This window comes from Saccostrea echinata, unplaced genomic scaffold (assembly GCF_033153115.1).
Source record: "Saccostrea echinata isolate AGI-Se365-2 ecotype Australia unplaced genomic scaffold, CSIRO_AGI_Sech_v1 ptg000005l, whole genome shotgun sequence".
Classification (NCBI taxonomy): Eukaryota; Metazoa; Mollusca; class Bivalvia; order Ostreida; family Ostreidae; genus Saccostrea; species Saccostrea echinata.
Genome location: NW_026889754.1, coordinates 12,865,110 through 12,886,792, shown reverse-complemented (window position 1 = coordinate 12,886,792; position 21,683 = coordinate 12,865,110). Strand labels below are relative to the sequence as shown.

The window sequence follows — 21,683 nt, the reverse complement described above, 5'->3', positions numbered from 1 at the left end:
AACAGGACGCAACCTTTCATTTTTTTGCTAAACGTCCCCATTAAGGAGTTGAAGGGCCGCGAATATCTCAGAAACGAAAAAGTATTTCTGACTAGCTGATGAACAAAAAGTGTAAAAAATCATTTAAGCTTTAAGGTGATATCAAGGAAAAGGGTCTGACCCCTTAAATAAGGGGCCGAAAGTATACAATCAATAACTCTTTAATGATCAATATTTTGTAATATATTACTGAGGCGAAATAGTTCTTCACACACTTTATCTAAATAACATGATGTTGATATTATATATTACGCAATAAGGGGTCTTTAGGGGGCCAGATTGCATAATATTTGGCGCAATATGTCTCGAAAAGGAAGAATATTTTGATAGACAGTATTGAACAAAAGACGTTCAAAATAATATTCTGAACAATATGCACTCTTTGAATTTTTGCTAGACGTCCCCATTTAGGACTTGAAGGGCCGGCCCTTAATATTTTAATATTTCTTTTGCATATATCCCGAAAACAAAAAAGAATTTCTGAATAATTGTTGAACAAAAAGTGTTCAAAATCATGAGAGCTTTAAGATTATATCAAGAAAAAGGGGCTTACCTCTCACATTAGGGGCCAAGAAGAGCCGAAAGTCTTTAATCTATAACCCTTTAATGATCAATATTTTTTTAAACATTATTAAAGCAAAATTGATCGTCTTAACAATTTATTTATATCATTATATTCGAACGAAAATCTCAGTCAAATTCGTATCTCATCTTATCAAAAATCGGACGGAAGACCCACTCGTTGCTCGCAACGAGATCTCATCTAGTTATTATTATTTTTATTCTTTTTTCTTCTTAAAAATTTTGTGCAGACGATTTCTCGGAGATGGCTCGTTCAATTTCATTCAAATTTTCATGGTAAATGCGTTGACATCTGAAGTTAATTCCGGCCATTCCGTTAAGGGATATTAACTTCCGGTCGAAAGTTATCGCCCTTTTATCAAAATTTAGAGGACCTCCTTGTCTGCGATGGAACTCAAAAACGGCTTAAGCTAGAGCGCTGAAATTTTCAGTGATGATAGAGGACATGTTGCCATTTTGCACCTGGGTTTGGATATTTTCCGGAAGTGCCTAGTATGGAAGCTCGGTAGGGGTCGAAATTTAGGACACGAAACATGAGTGAATTTTTGAGACATTTTGTATCATATCTTTTAAAGTATAATTATTTTGTTAAAACATACTGAACAATATTTGTGCAGAATGACAAGATCTTTAATATGATATCAAGAGAAAAGGGCTGACTTGTCATATTAGGGGCCGAGAGGGGCCAAAAGTACTAAATCAATAACTCTTTAACGATCAATATTTTGGTATACATTACTGAAGCAAAAATGTTTATCTTAACAATTTACAACTATTTATTATAATATTTATGTCATATGTTACATAAATAGGGGCCATGAGGGGCTAGAATGCCAAATCTTTGACGCTTTATATCTTAAAACTATGAAATATTTTGATAAGCAATATTGAACAAAAGATGTTCAAAATAATGTTCTAAACAATATGCAACCTTTCATTTTTTGTTAAACGTCCCCATTAAGGAGTTGAAGGACCGGCCCCTAAATTCTTCTTTTGCAAATATCTCAGAAACGAAAAAGAATTTCTGACTAATTGTTGAACAAAAAGTGTTCAAAATCATAAGAGCTTTAAAATGATGTGAAGAAAAAGGGGCTGGACCCTCAAAATAGGGGCTGAGAGGGGCCGAAAGTCTTTGATCAATTACTCTTTAACGATCAATATTTTGTAATGCATTACTGAAGCAAAAATGTTTATCTCAACACTTTACAACTATATATTATGATATTCACATCAAATGTTACATAATTAGGGGCCATAAGGGGCCAGAATGCTAAATCTTTGACGCTTTATATCTTAAAACTATGAAATATTTTGATAAGCAATATTGAACAAAATATGTTCAAAATAATGTTCTAAACAATATGCAACCTTTCATTTTTTGTTAAACGTCCCCATTAAGGAGTTGAAGGACCGGCCCCTAAATTCTTTTTTTGCAAATATCTCAGAAACGAAAAAGAATTTCTGACTAATTGTTGAACAAAAAGTGTTCAAAATCATAAGAGCTTTAAAATGATGTGAAGAAAAAGGGGCTGGACCCTCAAAATAGGGGCTGAGAGGGGCCGAAAGTCTTTGATCAATTACTCTTTAACGATCAATATTTTGTAATGCATTACTGAAGCAAAAATGTTTATCTCAACACTTTACAACTATATATTATGATATTCACATCAAATGTTACATAATTAGGGGCCATAAGGGGCCAGAATGCTAAATCTTTGACGCTTTATATCTTAAAACTATGAAATATTTTGATAAGCAATATTGAACAAAATATGTTCAAAATAATGTTCTAAACAATATGCAACCTTTCATTTTTTGAAAAAACGTCCCCATTAAGGAGTTGAAGGACCGGCCCCTAAATTCTTCTTTTGCGAATATCTCAGAAACGAAAAAGAATTTCTGACTAATTGTTGAACAAAAAGTGTTCAAAATCATAAGAGCTTTAAAATAATGTGAAGAAAAAGGGGCTGGCCCCTCAAAATAGGGGCTGAGAGGGGCCGAAAGTCTTTGATCAATTACTCTTTAACGATCAATATTTTGTAATGCATTACTGAAGCAAAAATGTTTATCTCAACACTTTACAACTATATATTATGATATTCACATCAAATGTTACATAATTAGGGGCCATAAGGGGCCAGAATGCTAAATCTTTGACGCTGTTTATCTTAAAACTATAAAATATTTTGATAAGCAATATTGAACAAAATATGTTCAAAATAATGTTCTAAACAATATGCAACCTTTCATTTTTTGTTAAACGTCCCCATAAAGGAGTTGAAGGACCGGCCCCTAAGTATATCCTTCGCATATATTTTGGAAACGAAAAAGAATTTTTGAATAGTTGTTGAACAAAAAATGTTCAAAATCATGAGAGCTTTAAGGTGATATCAATGAAAAGGGTCTGACCCCTTAAATGAAGGGCCGAGAGGGACCAAAAGTATACAATCAATAACTCTTTAATGATCAATGTTTTGTAATATATTACTGAAGCGAAATAGTTCATCTTCAAACACTTTTTCTAAATAACATGATGTTGATATCATATGTTACGCAATAAGGGGTCTTTAGGGGGCCAGATTGCATAATCTTTGGCACAGTATATCTCGAAAAGGAAGAATATTTTGATAAACAGTATTGAACAAAAGACGTTCAAAATAATATTCTGAACAATATGCATTCTTTCAATTTTTGCTAGACGTCCCCATTTAGGACTTGAAGGACCGGCCCTTAATATTTCTTTTGCATATATCCCGAAAACAAAAAAGAATTTCTGAATAGTTGTTGAACAAAAAGTGTTCAAAATCATGAGAGCTTTAAGGTGATATCAAGAAAAAGGGGCTGACCTCTCACATTAGGGGCCAAGAAGGACCGAAGGTCTTTAATCTATAACCCTTTAATGATCAATATTTTGTTCAACATTACGGTATTAAAGCAAAATTGTTCGTCTTAACAATTTATTTATATCATTATATTTGATCGAAAATCTCAGTCAAGTTCTTATCTCATCTTATCAAAAATCGGACGGAAGACCCACTCGTTGCTCGCAACGAGATCTCATCTAGTTATTTTTATTCTTTTTTCTTCTTACAAAATTTGTGCGGACGATTTCTCGGAGATGGCTCGTTCGATTTTATTCAAATTTTCGTGGTAGATGCATTGATATCTGAAGTTAATTCCGGCAATTCCGTTAAGGGATATTTACTTCCGGTCGGAAGTTATCGCCCTTTTATCAAAATTTAGAGGACCTCCTTGTCTGCGATGGAACTCAAAAACGGCTTAAGCTAGAGCGCTGAAATTTTCAGTGACGATAGAGGACATGTTGCCATTATGCACCTGGGTTTAGATATTTTCCGGAAGTGCCTAGTATGGAAGCTCGGTAGGGGTCAAAATTTAGGACACGAATCATGAGTGAATTTTTGAGACATTTTGCAACGTATCTTTTAAAGTATAATTATTTTGTTAAAACATAGTGAACAATATTTGTGCGGAATGACAAGATCTTTAATATGATATCAAGAAAAAAGGGCTGACTCATCATATTAGGGGCCGAGAGGGGCCAAGAGTATTAAATCAATAACTCTTTAACGATCAATATTTTGGTATACATTACTGAAGCAAAAATGTTTATCGTAACAATTTACAACCACATATTATGATATATACATCATATGTTACATAATTAAGGGCCATAAAGGGCCAGAATGCCAAATCTTTGGCACTCTATATTTCGGAAGTGGGAAATATTTTGATAAGCAATATTGAATAAAAGATGTTCAAAATAATGTTCTAAACAATATTTAAACTTTCAATTTTTGCTAAACTTCCCCATTAAGGAGTTGAAGGGCTGGCCCCTAAATATATCTTTTGCATATAGCTCGGAAACGAAAAAGAATTTCTGAATAGTTGTTGAACAAAAAGTGTTCAAAATCATGAGAGCTTTAAAGTGATATGAAGAAAAAGGGGCTGGCCCCTCAAAATAGGGGCTGAGAGGGGCCGAAAGTCTTTGAACAATAACTCTTTAACGATCAATATTTTGTAATGCATTACTGAAGCAAAAATGTTTATCTCAACAATTTACAACTATATATTATGATATTCACATCAAATGTTACATAATTAGGGGCCATAAGGGGCCAGAATGCTAAATCTTTGACGCTTTATATCTCAAAAGTGGGAAATATTTTGATAAGCAATATTGAACAAAAGATGTTCAAAATAATATTCTAAACAAGATGCAACCTTTCATTTTTTGCTAAACGTCCCCATTAAGGAGTTGAAGGGCCGGCCCCTAAATACTTCCTTTGCAAATATCTCAGAAACGAAAAAGAATTTCTGAATAGTTGTTGAACAAAAAGTGTTCAAAATCATGAGAGTTTAAAGGTGATATCAAGGAAAAGGGTCTGACCCATTAAATAAGGGGCTGAGAGGGGCCGAAAGTATACAATCAATAACTCTTTAATGATCAATATTTTGTAATATATTACTGAAGCGAAATAGTACATCTTCACACACTTTATCTAAATAACATGATGTTGATATCATATATTACGCAGTAAGGGGTCTTTAAGGGGCCAGATTGCATGATCTTTGGCGCAATATATCTCGAAAAGGAAGAATATTTTGAAAAACAGTATTGAACAAAAGACGATCAAAATAATATTCTGAACAATATGCACTCTTTCAATTTTTGCTAGACATCCCAATTTTGGACTTGAAGAGCCGGTCTTTAATATTTCTTTTGCATATATCCCGAAAACAAAAAAGAATTTCTGACTAGTTGTTGAACAAAAAGTGTTCAAAATCATGAGAGCTTTAAAATGATATCAAGAAAAAGGGGCTGACCTCTCACACTAAGGGCCAAGAAGGGGCGAAAGTCTTTAATCTATATTCCTTTAATGATCAATATTTTGTAAAACATTATTAAAGCAAAATTGTTCGTCTTAACAATTTTTCTATATCATTATATTTGAACGAAAATCTCAGTCAAATTCTTATCTCATCTTATCAAAAATCGGACGGAAGACCCACTCGTTGCTCGCAACGAGATCTCATCTAGTTATTATTATTATTCTTATTTTTTAGACAAATTTTGTGCACGCATTATCTCGAGAACTATTCAGTGGTTTTTCATCAAACTTTCAGGGATAATGCGCTATGAAATGCCATTGTTACATTTGAAAGAATTTTGTAAAAATTCGTTTCCGGTTCCAAGTTATGGACATTTTTCTGATTTTGAAATGACATTTTATCCGCGCGAGATCTAAAGAACGGCTAAAGATATGAACTGGAGACTTGTTGGAGAGCATAGAACATGACTTCTAGATATGCGGGTTTGCCTTTTCGTGCGTCGTGAGTACTTCCGGTCGCTACCGGAAGCGAATTAAAAAAGTCCATTTTTTCAACTTTTACGTTTTTCAATATTTTTCTTTGATCTTAGTAGGGTTATATTCCTTTACAGATGCAAGTTACCGAACATAATAGGTATCAGATTCCTTGAGCGTCATATGGCGAGACGTGTTTTGTTGCAAAACATTCAAGACTTTTCATTAATGTGTTACTAAATGGAATAGTCCACTTTGGGGGTTAAGAGGAATATGAAATGTGTAAGAAAACTTAGCGCTGCCTTTATGTTACTTGAACTTATACGATATGTTTATGTACAGTGTGATAAATAAACATTCTTAGGCTCGAAAATCAGGCTATAGCAACATATCTTTTTTAAAAATTTCATTGAATCTATCACGTACACTTATTCAATTGAAGACACATTTCAAGGAAAAGGCGCGAAGATTTACTCGTGACGTTTGGCGCGAAATTATGTATCTTGACCCGCCTTTCACAAATGGTCTGATGCAGTAGTGTAGAAGTACAGAAAAAGATTACACGGACATGTCTGTATTTGGAATTGCATAGAATAGAAAACTGAATGCATAAAGAATAAAGGAAGTAAACACAATAGTTTATTTTTTTTAGTTTTTATCAGTAACAGATTATTTTCTCTGCTATCAGTTATTGTTAAAAATCAAGTAACAAATCCGATGTAAATCTACTAGCACTTGCACAAAATTTAGCTGGCTAGTTTTCATCCTATAATTCGGCACTATAAGAAAAAAAAATTAACCTGCCTGACACTCGTTACTTCAGGGAATGAGTGCAAGGTAAACATCGATGATGGCTGGTACATTGCGCTAGTGTAGTGGTTTCAATATTAAAGAACAAGGTTCACTAAGGACCTTTTTTGGCCCTGTGAATTTCAGAAAAACTGAAACTACTTGTTTTTAGTTGACAAAGCATTAAATATCATTTAGACCTTTGATGACTGCGTATCTATCAAAAATGACGCAATTTTCTGGCTAGTCTATGCATTTAGACGTCATGAAATGCGTCATTTTCCTCGTATCCTGAAAATTTCTACAAAACAGCCAATTTTTAAAGCTATTTTTCGATATTTAATTTAGGACGTAACCTCTGATCTTAAATATGCAACAATTAAATGATAGAACTATTTCTGAGGATTACAAAACCTGTTTTATTTTTTTTTTTTTACCTTTTTTTAAACTAAAACTTGCATCACTTTATTGCATCTCTTTCGCTGTTTTAAAATATGTTAGATTCCATCGGAAATAATCGTCAACTTCCGATCTATTGCTCGGCAACAGTAAACGACTGAAGTCTAAAACTTTCAGGACTGATAGTCAGTCATCAGTTTATTTAAATCGTGACAAAATCTTGTATCGCCGTTACTTCCGATCGTGACAGGAAGTGATGCAAAAAAGGGAATGGTTAATGGTTAGCACGTTGGATTTTCAGGCTGACGACCAGGGTTAAATCTCATGAGTGTTTGAATTTCTTTTATCACTTTTCAGCTTGAGTTTTCTTTTATTTTTCAGAATCGGACGGAAGACCTCTCATTGCTCGCAATGAGTTTCTAGTTATTATTCTTTTTTTTTTTTAAACAAAATTTTGTGCACGCGATTTCTCGAAAACTATTCAACGAATTTCTTTGAAATTTTCAGGGATAAAAGGTCTTTATATGAATTTTATATAAAATTCCGTTTTTTGGTAAATTCGGTTCCAGTGCCAAGTTATGGACAATTTTCTGATTTTAAAATGAAATTTTGTCCTTGAGTGTTCTCAAGAATGGCTGAAGATATGAACTGGAGACTTGTTAGAGATGATAGGACATGATTTCTAGATTGGAGAGGGCACCTTTTCGTTCGTCGTCGGCACTTCCGGTCGCTACCGGAAGTGATCAAAGAAATCGTTAAATTTCAACTTTCCTTTTTTAAATTAATACTTACATCACATTATTGCATCTCTTTTGTAGTTTTGAAATATTTTGGTCCCACCGGAAACAAAAACGTCAACTTCCGGTTATACGAGAAAAACTACATAATTTGAGTATTTTTCTTTCCCATTAATATCTTTTGTAGATAAAGTATTGAAAATGAATTTTGAATATGTTGTTCAGACTGCAAATGTCTAGAGTAACGTCAAGTATCTTTCAAAAATTCACTTCCGGTCGCGTGTTTTTCTGTCCTCAAAATGAGAAGTTGTCTGAGCAAGATCTCGGAAACGGTAAGAGATTAAGACACCAGACTTATATGAGCAACAGACCTTAAGATGTAGCCAAAACCATTTGGGTTCAGAGCGTCAGCCGTTACTTCCGGTCGTCACAGGAAGTGATCAAAGAAATCGAAAATTTCAACTTTTCTTTTTTTCTTTAAGAATTGCATTTCTTAATTGCATCTTTTTCGAAGCATCGAAAGATGTTGGTCCCACCGGAAACAAAAACGACAACTTCCGGTTATAAGAGAAAAACTACAAAATTTAAGTTTTTTTACTTTCCTATAAATATTCTTTATAGATAATGTATTTGAAATGAATTTTAAATACGTTATTCAGACTGCAAAGGTCTACACTAATTTTAAATATCTTTCAAAAATTCACTTCCGGTTGCGTGTTTTTCTGTCCTCAAAATGAAAAATTGTCTGAGCGAGATCTCGAAAACAAGTAAAAGATTAAAACACCAAATTTTTATGAGTAGCAGACCTTGAGGAGTAGGCAAAACCATATTGGTTAAACACGTCAGTCGTAACTTCCGGTCGTCACAGGAAGTGATCAAAGAAATCAAAAATTTTAACTTTTCTTTTCTAAATTAAAGTTTGCATCACTTTATTGCATCTCTTTCGCTGTTTTGAAATATGTTATATTCCACCGGAAACAAAAACGTCAACTTCCGGTTTTAGGTGATAAACTACGTTATTTCTATATTTAACTTTCTCATAAATATTGCTTATCGATAAAGTACTTGAAATTTTTTTATGCATTTTGTAGATACTGCAAATGTATAGGGAAACGTCAGAGATTTTTTTTTTTATAAAATTCACTTCCGGTCGCGTGTTTACCTGTCCTCTGAATTAGAATTTGTTCTCACAATATTGCTCGGCAACAGTAAACGACTGAAGTCTAAAACTTTCAGAACTGATAGTCAGTAATCAGTTTATTTGAATCGCGAGGAAATCTTGTATCGCCGTTACTTCCGGTCGTGACAGGAAGTGATGCAAAAAAGTGAATGGTTAATGGAGAGCACGTTGGAATTTCACGCTGACAACCAGGGTTAAATCTCCAGAGTGTCTGAATTTCTTTTATCACCTTTTCAGCTTGAATTTACGTTTTTTATATTAAAAATCGGACGGAAGACCTCTCATTGCTCGCAATGAGTTTCTAGTTCTTTTTATAATTCTTAACAGATGTCTTGATTAATCTTTGTATTGGTTTTTATACGCCCGTCTTTAGACGGGATGTATTATGTTATGGCGTTCATGTCCGCCCGTCTGTCTGTTAGCTTTTCTCATGTCTGGCTCATAACTTTAATACTATTAGGCCTAGGATTATCAAACATTGTCAGCTGATACTTCTTGGGTAGAAAGCGTGCAATAAAAGTAGGTCGCTCTGACCTTTAATAAAGATGATATGACCAAATATGGAAAAGCCCTGTTTGGCGCATAAATAGAAAAGTATTGGACTTAGAATAATCAAACTTGGCCAATTTGTGCATCTTAGGTAGAAGGTGTGTCGCGACCTATTTCAAGGTCACTGTGTCTTCAAATGAAAAACTCTCTTTTTTTATTAGATTACACAATCCCCAAAAATGCAAGAGTGTTGCAGTATCCTTACTAAAAAAATGTTAAATCAAGAAAATACTTATTTTTTTTCATTGTATACTTTACAGCAATCTATAACAAAATATAATGTTACAAGAGGAATTCCACCTCTCCTATGGGTGTAATTATCAAGCACTGGTCAAGGAGAATTTGATAACAGAAAATTGCATTTCAAATTGGAGAGAAATTAATGAGCTTATTGTGAGGAGCTAACTGGTAGAGCATCTCTGATCACGCAGGTGTTATCTATATCTCTTGAGAACTGGGCAAAAAGAATCAACCGTGTTGGATTAAATAGTTGGCTAGTCTAACTTTTAAAATAAATTTGGTGAAAAGTAATTAAAACTTATTTGATATTGTATGTATACGCACCACAGTTAAGGCTGCAGTAAGGAGGAGGGGCCTAATTTATACGGGAAATGCTTACTATGACATCACACAAAAATATAAGTTCTTCAAATTACCACAAAATGAAATGATTTGCTATTTCAAACTGTTGAATAGTTTTAAACTACATCAGTACTAACTAGTGCATGCATTATTATCGTTGGTTAAATCCCACACAGCAATATATAAACAATTTACTGATCGCAATGCACTTGTAAATGTGACGTCATATCGTAAAATTTGACGCAGTTTGTATGCATTGAGAGGCGGATCAAGTTATATTTATACAATGAAAAATGTATTTTGTAATTAAATAAAATATAAATTGTAGATATATAAGAGGCCATTAACTTGGATGCGATGTCTATTTTATGATTTTATTCATATACTTCCCGTACATTCCCTTGACAAGCGATACTGTCGTATATTTGTATGCAGATTCATTGAAGGGTAATAGAAGGGTCGTAATAAATCGATACATTGCAAGGGCATACCCTCAATGAATTATGACAAGCTTTTACACATAAACTCAAGAAGTATGAAGATATTTGAAAAGTGCTGCGAACCTACTGAAATCTTGCAAATGAATTAATTATGCCTATATTTAATGTACTTGACCAGCAAAATATTCAGCATACGGTCTAACAAATGTGATTTTAGCAATTAGATAGTATAATCTATATAGGTTCGCAGCACTTTTCACAAACTACAGAGTGCATCGTCGGAAACCCACGGCTGATTACGCTTCGTTCCTCTCTCCATCACCCGTGGGTCCATTCATACCAATTCGCTCGTTTCTCATAAATATTCATCAAATTAGCCGTTATAGGTTTAGAACTCTCCTGTTTTAAAGGTAGCATTACTGTAACCTCGTTTGCACAACAATGGCTGCGCCCAGTAAATGTTGTGCTCTCTGCGAAAAAAAATCATACATGACCGTTCTTACAGATCCCTGTCGTCATATACAAGCCAGGAACAGTACAGGGAAGTATTTAAACTCATGTGCATTCCGGACATTAAAGGATTTGTGTGCAATATGTGTGCCAATAAACTCAACCGCGTTCAAAATCTGAACAACGACCTGAAAACAAGGTTAGTTAGCATTGAAGACGAACGAGATAAGCTTATTTCCACTTTAAAAGATATGCCAGGGGTTCGAAGTCTTAAACTTCCTGAAAAATTATTCACACCAAAAGGGACAAAACGAGTGTTCAGTTCAATAAAGCTCACCCAAACTCCAAAATCGAGGGTGAAGAAAGGCTAGTTCGTTAGTCCTGATTCTTCAAGCAAAAAACGAGTTGAACATTTAAAGTTTGTTAGTTGTGGTTCCTCAAGCCCCCCCAAAAGTTGAACCTTTAAAGTGTCATGACATTAAGAAGATTGATAAATCTACTCAAACCAAAGACCAGTCGGAAGAGTTTGATGTCAAGGTAATCTGATTTTTGTTGTAGTTTGTTAAAGTATCTACATGATCAAAGTGCTCATGATTTGTTTTACGCAGCTCTGTTAAGGCTGCATAAAGGGGGTAGAGCCTAATTTATACGGGAAAAGTTTACTGTGACATCACACAAATATAGCAATCCCTCACAATAACAGAAAATGAAATAATTTGCGAATCTAAACTGCATAAGAGTAATGAACTACATCAAAACTTACCACTGCATTCATTTTTGTCGCTAGTTAAATCCCACACAGTAAGATATAAACAAGTCACTGATCGCAATGCACTTGTCGACATGACGTCATCATGGTAAAGTTTGACGCATTTTATGTGCAGTGAGAGGCGGATCAAGTAATTTTTTCACAGTGAAAAATGCATTTTATTATTAAACAGAATATTATTTGAAAATCTTAGGTAGACCATTAATACAAATCTGAAACATTTGTTTAGTGTCATTATTTGAAAACCATCGAGAGAATGTATTGAATTAATTCTACCGTGTTTTTGTCTACAGGGTGTGGATGTTTAACGCCGAGGTGCCTCATTAAATCGCCTTTTCGCAAGGGCATACACTTTATAGATCTTGACTACTTTTTGAATACATATAATGGACATATTCCTTAACTTCAAAAGTGCTGCTGCTTTCCTGAAATCGATAGCATAACTTAATAAATACATAAAATACTTTGTAAAGGTCACACATATTTCGACATTAGCAAGATAACATGAAATTTAAACTAATAAAATGCGAATTCTATTTAAAGCAGCAGCACTTTCCATAAACTACAAGTTATGTAGAAACAATCTATTACTTTGATTTTTAATTTTAACTATGGTATGCCCTTGCGATATTGAAATTTGTTAGTGGCCTACATACATTACACATTACATGCATTTATCACGTGACTATCAAATAACGTGGCCAAACCAAATTCAGTACAGAGCGAGGTATACAATGTTATTTCAAAGAATGTTAAAGTCATAAGATAGTATAGTACCTTTACAAAATTAAATTCGTTTTAAAAAGGTATGTATTTATACACGTTTATATTCTGTTGATTTCTTCGAAGTACGCCTTAACAGTGCTGCGTAGCTTTTCAGTTGTTGGATGTTAACCATTTTTACATTGAGTGTAAGATATACAATAATTGTAATTTGTATAAACTCTACTGAATAGGCATTCTATTGAATACTTAATCATTATACAGATAGTTGTGAAGTATAATGGAGTGGAAAGATTAAAGATTATCAAAGGTGAACATGAACAGGCAGCTTTGAAATCATTGCTGAACAATTCCTCACCAAGAGCAGTGCTTCGGAATTTCAGCCGGAATGAAAATTACAGAAAAGAAATGCTTGACATTGTTTAAAATGTTATCCAGAGTGAAATAAAAGTGATTTCCAAAAACGATAGTGATGTGTTCAAAGGACATGCATCCAGCAATGAAAAACTCTTAAAATTCGATTGGAAATGTACAAGCCAAAAGCTTCAACTGAATGCACCATACCTGTTTTCAGTTTTCAGCACTGCTATTTCTTTGCAAGAGAAGAAAAATCTACCACAGATGCTTTCTTCCATAGCTGTTCTTTTGTATGGGAGGTCGCAGACCTCCAATCAGCTGCAATACATACTTGGTTTAACTCTTCAGAAATGTGGCTTGAACAGAGAGGTAATAATATAAATTTATGATATTTTTGTAAACAATGTTTGGGATATACTTAAGAATCAAACATCATGTCTGTGAGTGTCTCTATGTTTGTCTGTCCCATTCTTATATCCAACTTGTTATAACCTTGTTACTTCCCACCCAGGCTGCCCCTAGTGTAAAGCAGCTGGTGTGAAGATCAGTCGATGAAGGTCAAGGCCATAGATCTTAATTTAATATTATTTGTGAGACTTCCAAGGCGGAATCTCTGTAATCCAAGAATGTACCTTGATCCAAAATCATGGACATAGAACCCCTTATTCAACAGAAAATGTGTTTGGTCTATAATATTTGTTTATTGAATCATCAGAAGTCTGCTTGAGACAATGGATTCTTGACTTTGAACTAAGGTCATTTCTGTAATTTCATATTTTGTAATATCGTACCTTATCATCACAAGTATGATATTCATTCAAAAAAGGCACAGCAGTGGGTATTCCTTGACCAGAAAAAAAATAGGTCATCAGACGTTTTTATTGAGGGGGCACAAGCATATAACAGATATGTTTTCTATGGTATTAAATCTATATATGGGCAAAATTATTGCCCCCCCCCCCCAGTTCATACGGCAATGAAAATGCTACCTTCTTGCATACACATTAGAGTTTGGGTTTGCATATGCAGGATTTATAAGTTAAAGGAATTGAATTAACAATGTAAGTTAAGATAAACTTCATTTGAATTTCAGGGAATGAATATTATTCATGACCTGGGAATAGCAATTTCCCCTACATGTCTACATAAGAAAACAAAGGAGCTTGTGAAGCAGCAAGAAAATCAGATACATTCATTAATGACTTCCTATGTAGAGGAGGTTGAAAGGAAGTATATGATGGGAAATGAAAATGGTGCAGAGAACGAAATGGATACAGGTGCAGCGACAAAAAGCAGCGACCAATTGAAATACTAGGTGACAATCTAGATATTACAATTACCCCTTCTAAAATGAGCTTGCAAAACCAAAGGAAAAGTTTACACTGGTTTCTAGTTTTGGTTAAAGAGAAACAAATCACTTTTGAGGAATCTAAAGTCCCCTTTGAACCACCTGTGGATTTTGCAGCATTGAATACTGTAAACTGGATCCCATCAAGTGAACAATTGAATTCTTTAATGTCAAGTTTCAAATTTCATGTAGCTAGTGTACTTATGCATTATGTTCCACACCTACAGTTACATATAACAAGTTTTCCCAAGCATATTGAGCACATGTACATGGACCAGGTGAGAAAGAAATCTGTTTTTCTGAACTGTGATTTAATAGAGGCCAGTGAGAATAGCTCACAGGGTATGATAGCTCACAGGGTATGATAGAAATTCTTCAAAAAGTTCATCAACTTGCTGTTCCGCATGTTAGGGATAATCCTGACAAGAATGTTTTGGAAAAGGTAGTTTTTGGTCGGGACGTCTTGACGAACGAAAGGGCATTTAGTGCCCAAGAAGCAATGCAGAACAGCCCCTCTGAGTACGAGTCCCTGTTAGGTGTTATTCACAGACCAGAGGGTCAACATAGAGAAATGAACTTCCTTCTGGTATAATATATCAACAATTGGGAGTTGACAGTTTGGAGTTTTGTTTATAATAACAGTTGTTGTTTCATAAAAGTGAGTTTTCTTGTCCTTTGGTTTATGATTACAGAATTAATGTTGATTTATTCAAACATTGACTAGTACATTGTCAGAAACTAACTTTGAATAGGAAACTGAAGCATCTTAAAATTAAGAGCTTCTGACAATGTACCCACTAACCAAACCCATTTCTTACAACTAGTTTGTTTTCAATTTCTTTCTGTTAGTTTTCATCATTATTTCAAGCTGCATGTGAGAGTTTACAACATTACTACTTGCATTGCTTGAGATTCTCATATATTTAGTACTGGCATTTTAATCAGTTTAATAATGTGAAAATTATGACCCCTGATCCAGGGGCTCAAGTCTTGACACTGGCTATATGCAGTATGTAGTTTCCGAGGTTTTAGTGTAAAACTTTTAAAAAGATATCAAATATAGAATCATTGGTTGAACAATTTTGCCAGCAGAATTTTGTTATTGCATTTTGCTCAGGTCATCATTGATGCCGTTGTAATTATATCCCTGTTTTGAAGGAGACGGGGGAATACTATTTACCCTTTCGTGTCTGTTCTGTGTGTCTGTCCGTAACAAATTTTTGTCGCAGTTTTCTCAGCAACTACTCATCGCAGGTGATTGATATTTTAGTACATTCTTTCTTTAGCCTTGCCATATGGTGGGATTCATTTTTAGCTCACCTTAGCTGAAAGCTCAAGTGAGCTTTCCTGATCACATTTTGTCTGTAGTCCATCCACCTGTCTGTAAACTTTTCACATTTTCGACTTCTTCTCCACCACTAGGCCAATTTCAACCAAACTTGCCACAAAGCATCCTTGGGTGAAGGGGGTTTAAGTTTATTCAAATAAAGGGCCACGCCCTCTTACAAGGGGAGATAATTAAAAATTGGTGAAAATTTGGTGTCTTCTCAAGAACCATAAAGGTTAAAACTTATGCGAAACCTTCATTACATAGTGTTGATTCAACTTTGTTCAAATCATGACCCCCGGGGGTAGAATGGGGCCACAATGGGGGGATCAAATTTTACATTGCTTCAGGTGAGTGTTGTGGCTATGGGCCTCTTGTTGTGCAAATTTGATGTCAACATGAGGGAACATTCAGATCAGAGCGGGGGTATTACTAGTGAGCAGACTCCTTTTTTTTCTATACATAATGAACTGTATGCATCATTACAATGTGCATGAAACTGTAATGTATATGTTCAAGTCCTGAATTGATACCTGTGTTCAATTTTCTTTGTGCAGGGTATATATCAGCTCTTCTACAAAGAGAAAAGCAGTGTAGATAGAGGGTCTTTATACCAGTTGCGGAATCTGATAAACAGACGAAATGTTTCTGGGCCTGAAGAAGTCATTTCAAGCTACAGGTATTACTGTGCTACTTGTCATATTTTGTACAGTGTACTTATGTTTACTGGATATGATAATCCCTTTTACTTGATCAAACCCTAATATCAATTGTCAGGACAATTTATTTGAGAAGATGTATTGTACCTGTATTACCACAATATTTGATCAGAATCATAAAAATGCCCCCCCCCCCCCCTTTCCCATAAAAAATAGATGGAAATTGTTAGTGCCTTCTATTTCATATTATATTTGCAATATTTTTATTTTAATTTAGAGCACACCATGACTTCATAGCAGACATCACAGACTCCTACATTTTGGCAGCATTTCTAGATATCATGCAAATGGAGGATTTGAATTCTACTCCTAATACGATACCTTTGTTTTCGTTAATGTCTGACAGCCAGAAAAATGAGTGGCTTGTGGATGCAGCAGAGAAAATTATCACCGAACTGAAAATAAACGAAGTTTCCTTTCAGCATATAGTTGATGACATAGCAGCTCTGGATGGTGATACAAATAACCTTAATGCCATGAAGTCTGATTATTTCTATTTATGCGCAGTAAGTGGGAAACAATATCATAAGAGAGGCTGGCTTAAAAAACATCTGGAAAAAGAAACATCATTGGAAGTTTCATGTACCTCAGGGAAGATCAGATGATAACAATCCGACACAGACATTTCTGTTCATATCACTGCTATACAGAGACACATACGGGGGATGGAGACATTTTGAGTGTATTTTGAGTGGTTGTATGCAGCGGGACTGAGGCACTCCAAGTACAAAATCTGGCTCTTTAGAATTCTGTGTAACATGTATCTTTTAAGTCCTGAGCAGAGTTTCGAATACAAATGGAATATGACTGTAAACTTACAATGTGGAATTGGACAGATCATTCCCTATGACAACTGTGTTGAAATTCAAGTTCACAATATTAAGAGCCAATTGAACACACAGGGTTCTAACAAGTCTTTCAAGTCAGCAAAACAAATCTGTATGACAACACAGGTCATTGATGCTATAAAAGATGGTCTTATGTCAACAACAAAATCAGCACGATCCAAAAGCAGTCGACCAGTGGTTGATAAGACAAAGGACATCGTGACCGTTATAAACTTCCTAAGATCTAAAGGCTCTGTCAAAGACATCACTTGGTCAAGTTTCAGTAAGTTTAAAGATACAATCAAGTGTATTGAGTCTGTAGATTTACATGAGTGGATAATTAAACAGAAAGAAATTGCCAATATGTACATGAAATAATAAATATTTCTGTTTGATTGCTTATGAAATGTGTTCACAGAGTAAATCATGATACATATGATATGAGACTAAGAAGTATTACGTTAACTTGTAAGTGCAATTTTTGTGACATTATTCTTGAGCAAGAGTTCCTGACAACTGACAAAATTTATGCCTTGATTGTGATGCAATAAAACAAGCTGAATTGTAAAGACTTTTTCCTGTAATAGAATTTTTTTTCTACCACTATATTGGCATGCAGGAAAATTATGGTGGCATACAACATATGTCTTAGCATGTGACTTAATTATGTTAATATTAAGAAAATTATATGCATTGTAAATATCCTTACAAACAGGTTAATTTTTGTTAATGGTAAATAAAGTAGCAAGAAAAACGTGCATTTCAAAATAATCATCTCGATTGTTGACACAACTTAGTTGCATGTTTACATAGTTAAATAAAATGTCACCATACATTTTCAAAAGAATGTAAAAGTCATGTATGGTTTAAAGTTAGTAATTATTATCAGAAATTAAATATGACTTTTGTTGCATGTCAACATATATTTTCCTGCATGTTCAAGCAATTATCTTTCATGTTAGCATAATATGGTAAAAAAAAAAAAAAAAAAAAAAAAATCCCATATTTTAAAAAAATTTGACTTAGTAGATTCAGTTAAAAAAATACAGAAGGAACAAGATCAAACATTTTTCTCCTTTCATTAATATTTGGTATCAATTACAGAAATACACAAGACAGTCATCTGACATTTTCCTTGACAGGTACCAAGGGTTACATTGAAATGCTGTAGTCCAGAATTACAGTATCAAAATAACTGGTCAAAAATTGGCATATCTTGTAAAGATGAATAACGCAACAAATATGGTTATTAGTAAAGTGTTCATCAAATGGTTATCATTAAAAAGAATCGGTGTCACTTTCACTATTGAGATCAGAATCAGAAGATGTTCCATGTTCCTCAAAAATGCATGAGTGTTCATAGTCTTTACAATTTCCTTCACCACATAAGCAACTAGCACTACATATGTCACAACATAAATGTTTCACTCTATCTTCTTCTGGATTATAGTTATATGCAGACAGCATAACTTCCCTCCTGCAAGTATCTGTGTTGCCAATGTACCTTTTCATATCATCATCCAAATTTCTGCATTGTCTTGAATTGTAAAGTAATAAGGCCATTGCTGTTTGTGAGCCATCTCTCCCTGCTCTACCTAATTGCTGCACAAAAGAATCCATATCTTTTGGTGGACCAAAATGAATTACATTGTTTACACCTTTAAAATTTACCCCCATCCCTGCAGCACTTGTTGCTATCAACACTCTTATTTTGCCATTTGCATCCTGCATGTCTTGTTTTATATTTTCTTTTACAGTTTCATTTGTTTTTTAATGATACATATCAATGTTCTGAGATTTTTCCATCCTAAATGCACTAAAAACATCACCACATAACTTGATAGAAGGGCAAAAAATAATAAAACGTTCACAAAGTGTTCTCTTTTCCCTTAATAATTTTATTGAAAAGAAAAATAAATCTGGTAATGGTACAGTACTTTTGACCTTTTTCACAAATAATTTTATATTGTTTCGATCAGGATTGTCAATCATTTCATAACAATTATTCATCGCAAACTTTTTCTTTAGGTCAGCTCTAGCAGCCTTGTTAGCAGTTGCAGTTATTAGTAAAATAGGACACTGTATCAGTGATCGTACTTCTCCAATTTTTTCATACCAGACTCTGAAAGGTTCATCCCCTCTGGTACCACTTTCACCCCTGCAATTAAACAATTGAACATTTACACCTGATGATTTTGCAAGTCTAAGAGTCTTATTTCTTAAAAGCTGATGAGAATATTACTTATCCAGGTTCAATCAAGGGTGTACAGGAATTTACCCTGGGTTTTATTCCATACACCCTGAGGCCGAAGGGTGTATGGAATACAACCCGGGGTAAATCCCTGTACACCTTTGAATAATGAATTGATTTCCTATGTAACCAAATAAATTCTTTGTAAACACAAGTCCAATCAACTGTGTTTTAAGCTATTCATAGATTTACTACATGCTACAATGCATTGTGAAGTCATGTTATTTGCTTTTTATAATCATGATTAGAGAGAAACTATATGCACTTTGATGTCATGTTATTTACCCCCGACTCAAGTCAGGTGTACAGAAATTTACACCCAACTTTGTAACCAATGAATTTATTAAAGCTTGTGTTACAAGCTATATAGGAAATAACAATAGTTATTTCCATATTCAGAATTGGCACAATGCATATTAACAGTAATACACCTGCTATCATCATCATGCAAGTGAACTGAACACTAAAATTAATATCCAAGTGAAAAGTAATCTCAATTAAAAGTGATACTGCAGCCTGAGTCTTTTTTTTTCAAAGTAAATTTCATGTACATATATTTTTCACTCAGTGTATTATCTGGTTAGGCCTTGAAGCTATAAAGTAGGACAGAATCATTAGTTTTTATACTATCGCAGATACATACCATCGTAAAACAGTGTGGACCTCGTCTATAACAATCAATCTGAAGTGTTGGCTTCTGGTCACCATTTCTCGCCACTTAGTAACAGACAATATCGCTTCCGGAGAGGTAAATAAAAACTGAAACGTCTCATCTGCTATCTGTGCATATTCTTCTGAGTTTCTACCGATATATGTTGCAGTAAATCCAAGTGACTGCAAAAACTCGCATTGTTCTTTCATTATTGAAATAAGAGGGGATATCACTAACACATTGCAGGGAAGGCGGTGTTTTTCAGTCCACAACACTTGAAAAGCTTGATAACATAAGCTCTTCCTACCCCCCGTCTTCATAGACAAATATACATCCCTTCCTTCAAGTAGCTTTTCTAGTGTATCTTTCTGAAATGTCTTTAATTTGCTTATTCCAAATCGTTCGCTAGCCACTTGATCAATTGACGCCATTTTGAAGTATAAAGCGAAAGTGCTTTGAAAGGGACTTGCTGATTGGACAATATCGCTTTAGGTGTACCTTGAGCGACCAATTAAATCGCCTCATTAATTATTCATGAGAACGAGCGAATTGGTATGAATGGACCCACGGGTGATGGAGAGAGGAACGAAGCGTAATCAGCCGTGGGTTTCCGACGATGAATTATGTTATATTTTAATCATTCACTGAAAGAAGATTTACTGCCTGATATCTTGTGCAGAGATGGAAATACGGCATCAACAGATATCAAAATCAAGCTGCATATGAAGGTGAAATTATGCAGGAAGTATAATTTATATGGAAGTATGTATATCCATTTTTCACATTTTAAATGCTGTGCCTATCCTTAGATTTCATAAGAGCACGCAGTTTAAATTTTCATAGAAGCTAACATGCCTCTTAATTTCATTTTTTTATGTATTCCAGATCAAACCAATTATTCAAAATTGTCATATCTCCCTGCCACTATGCAATTTGGTTCTTAAACCAAAAAAGACTAAAATATTTAATTGTGAACTAATATGAACTTTAAAAAAAATTCCAGGAATCATTACTTCTCCATTTTTACTTTCTGGAGTCATAGGTGACTCTAAAGGAGCTCTTCTAATTCCTAAGCCCTGCGTTGGAAATGCAGACTTTGGTGTCGACAATGGCTTACTGTTGGGGAGGGTGTAGAGCAACACTTCAGAAGGACTGGAAGTTCTAATATACAGATTACATCTGAACTGGAATGTTTCTTTTTTAGGTCACCTGAGTTTACTCAGGTGACCTATCGCTATCTGTTTTCGTCCGTCGGCGTGCGTCGTCCGTCGTGCGTTAACATTTGAACATTTTCAGCTTCTTCTCTGGAACCACTGAACCAAATTCAACCAAATTTGGCACATAGCATCTATATGTGAAGGGGAGTAAAAATTGTGAAATTCATGACCCCTACCCCCCTGGGGCCTGAGGGGTGGGGCTAAAACCATCAGAATTAATGCAATCTTTAAAAATCTTCTTCTTAACTCCTGGGCATCAAGCAGGCAAACTGTTGGCATGAATGTAATAAGCATTGAGCCCTCTACCTAAATTGTGAAATTTATGGCCCCAGGGTCAGGGGTTCTGGTGCTAGGGTGGGGCTCTGTTGAATATGTAGTGAAAAGCATTATTCTTAAAAAATCTTCTCCTCTGCTCTTGGGTA

General features: G+C 34.5%; 2 pseudogenes; one reads left to right on the top strand and one right to left on the bottom strand.

Moving 5' to 3' along the window:
• The first annotated feature begins 11,214 nt into the window (after positions 1 to 11,214).
• On the top strand, positions 11,215 to 14,860 carry LOC133179894 (uncharacterized; annotated as a pseudogene).
• A 3,559-nt stretch (positions 14,861 to 18,419) lies between these two features.
• On the bottom strand, positions 18,420 to 20,302 carry LOC133179893 (ATP-dependent DNA helicase RecQ-like; annotated as a pseudogene).
• Positions 20,303 to 21,683: the final 1,381 nt, after the last annotated feature.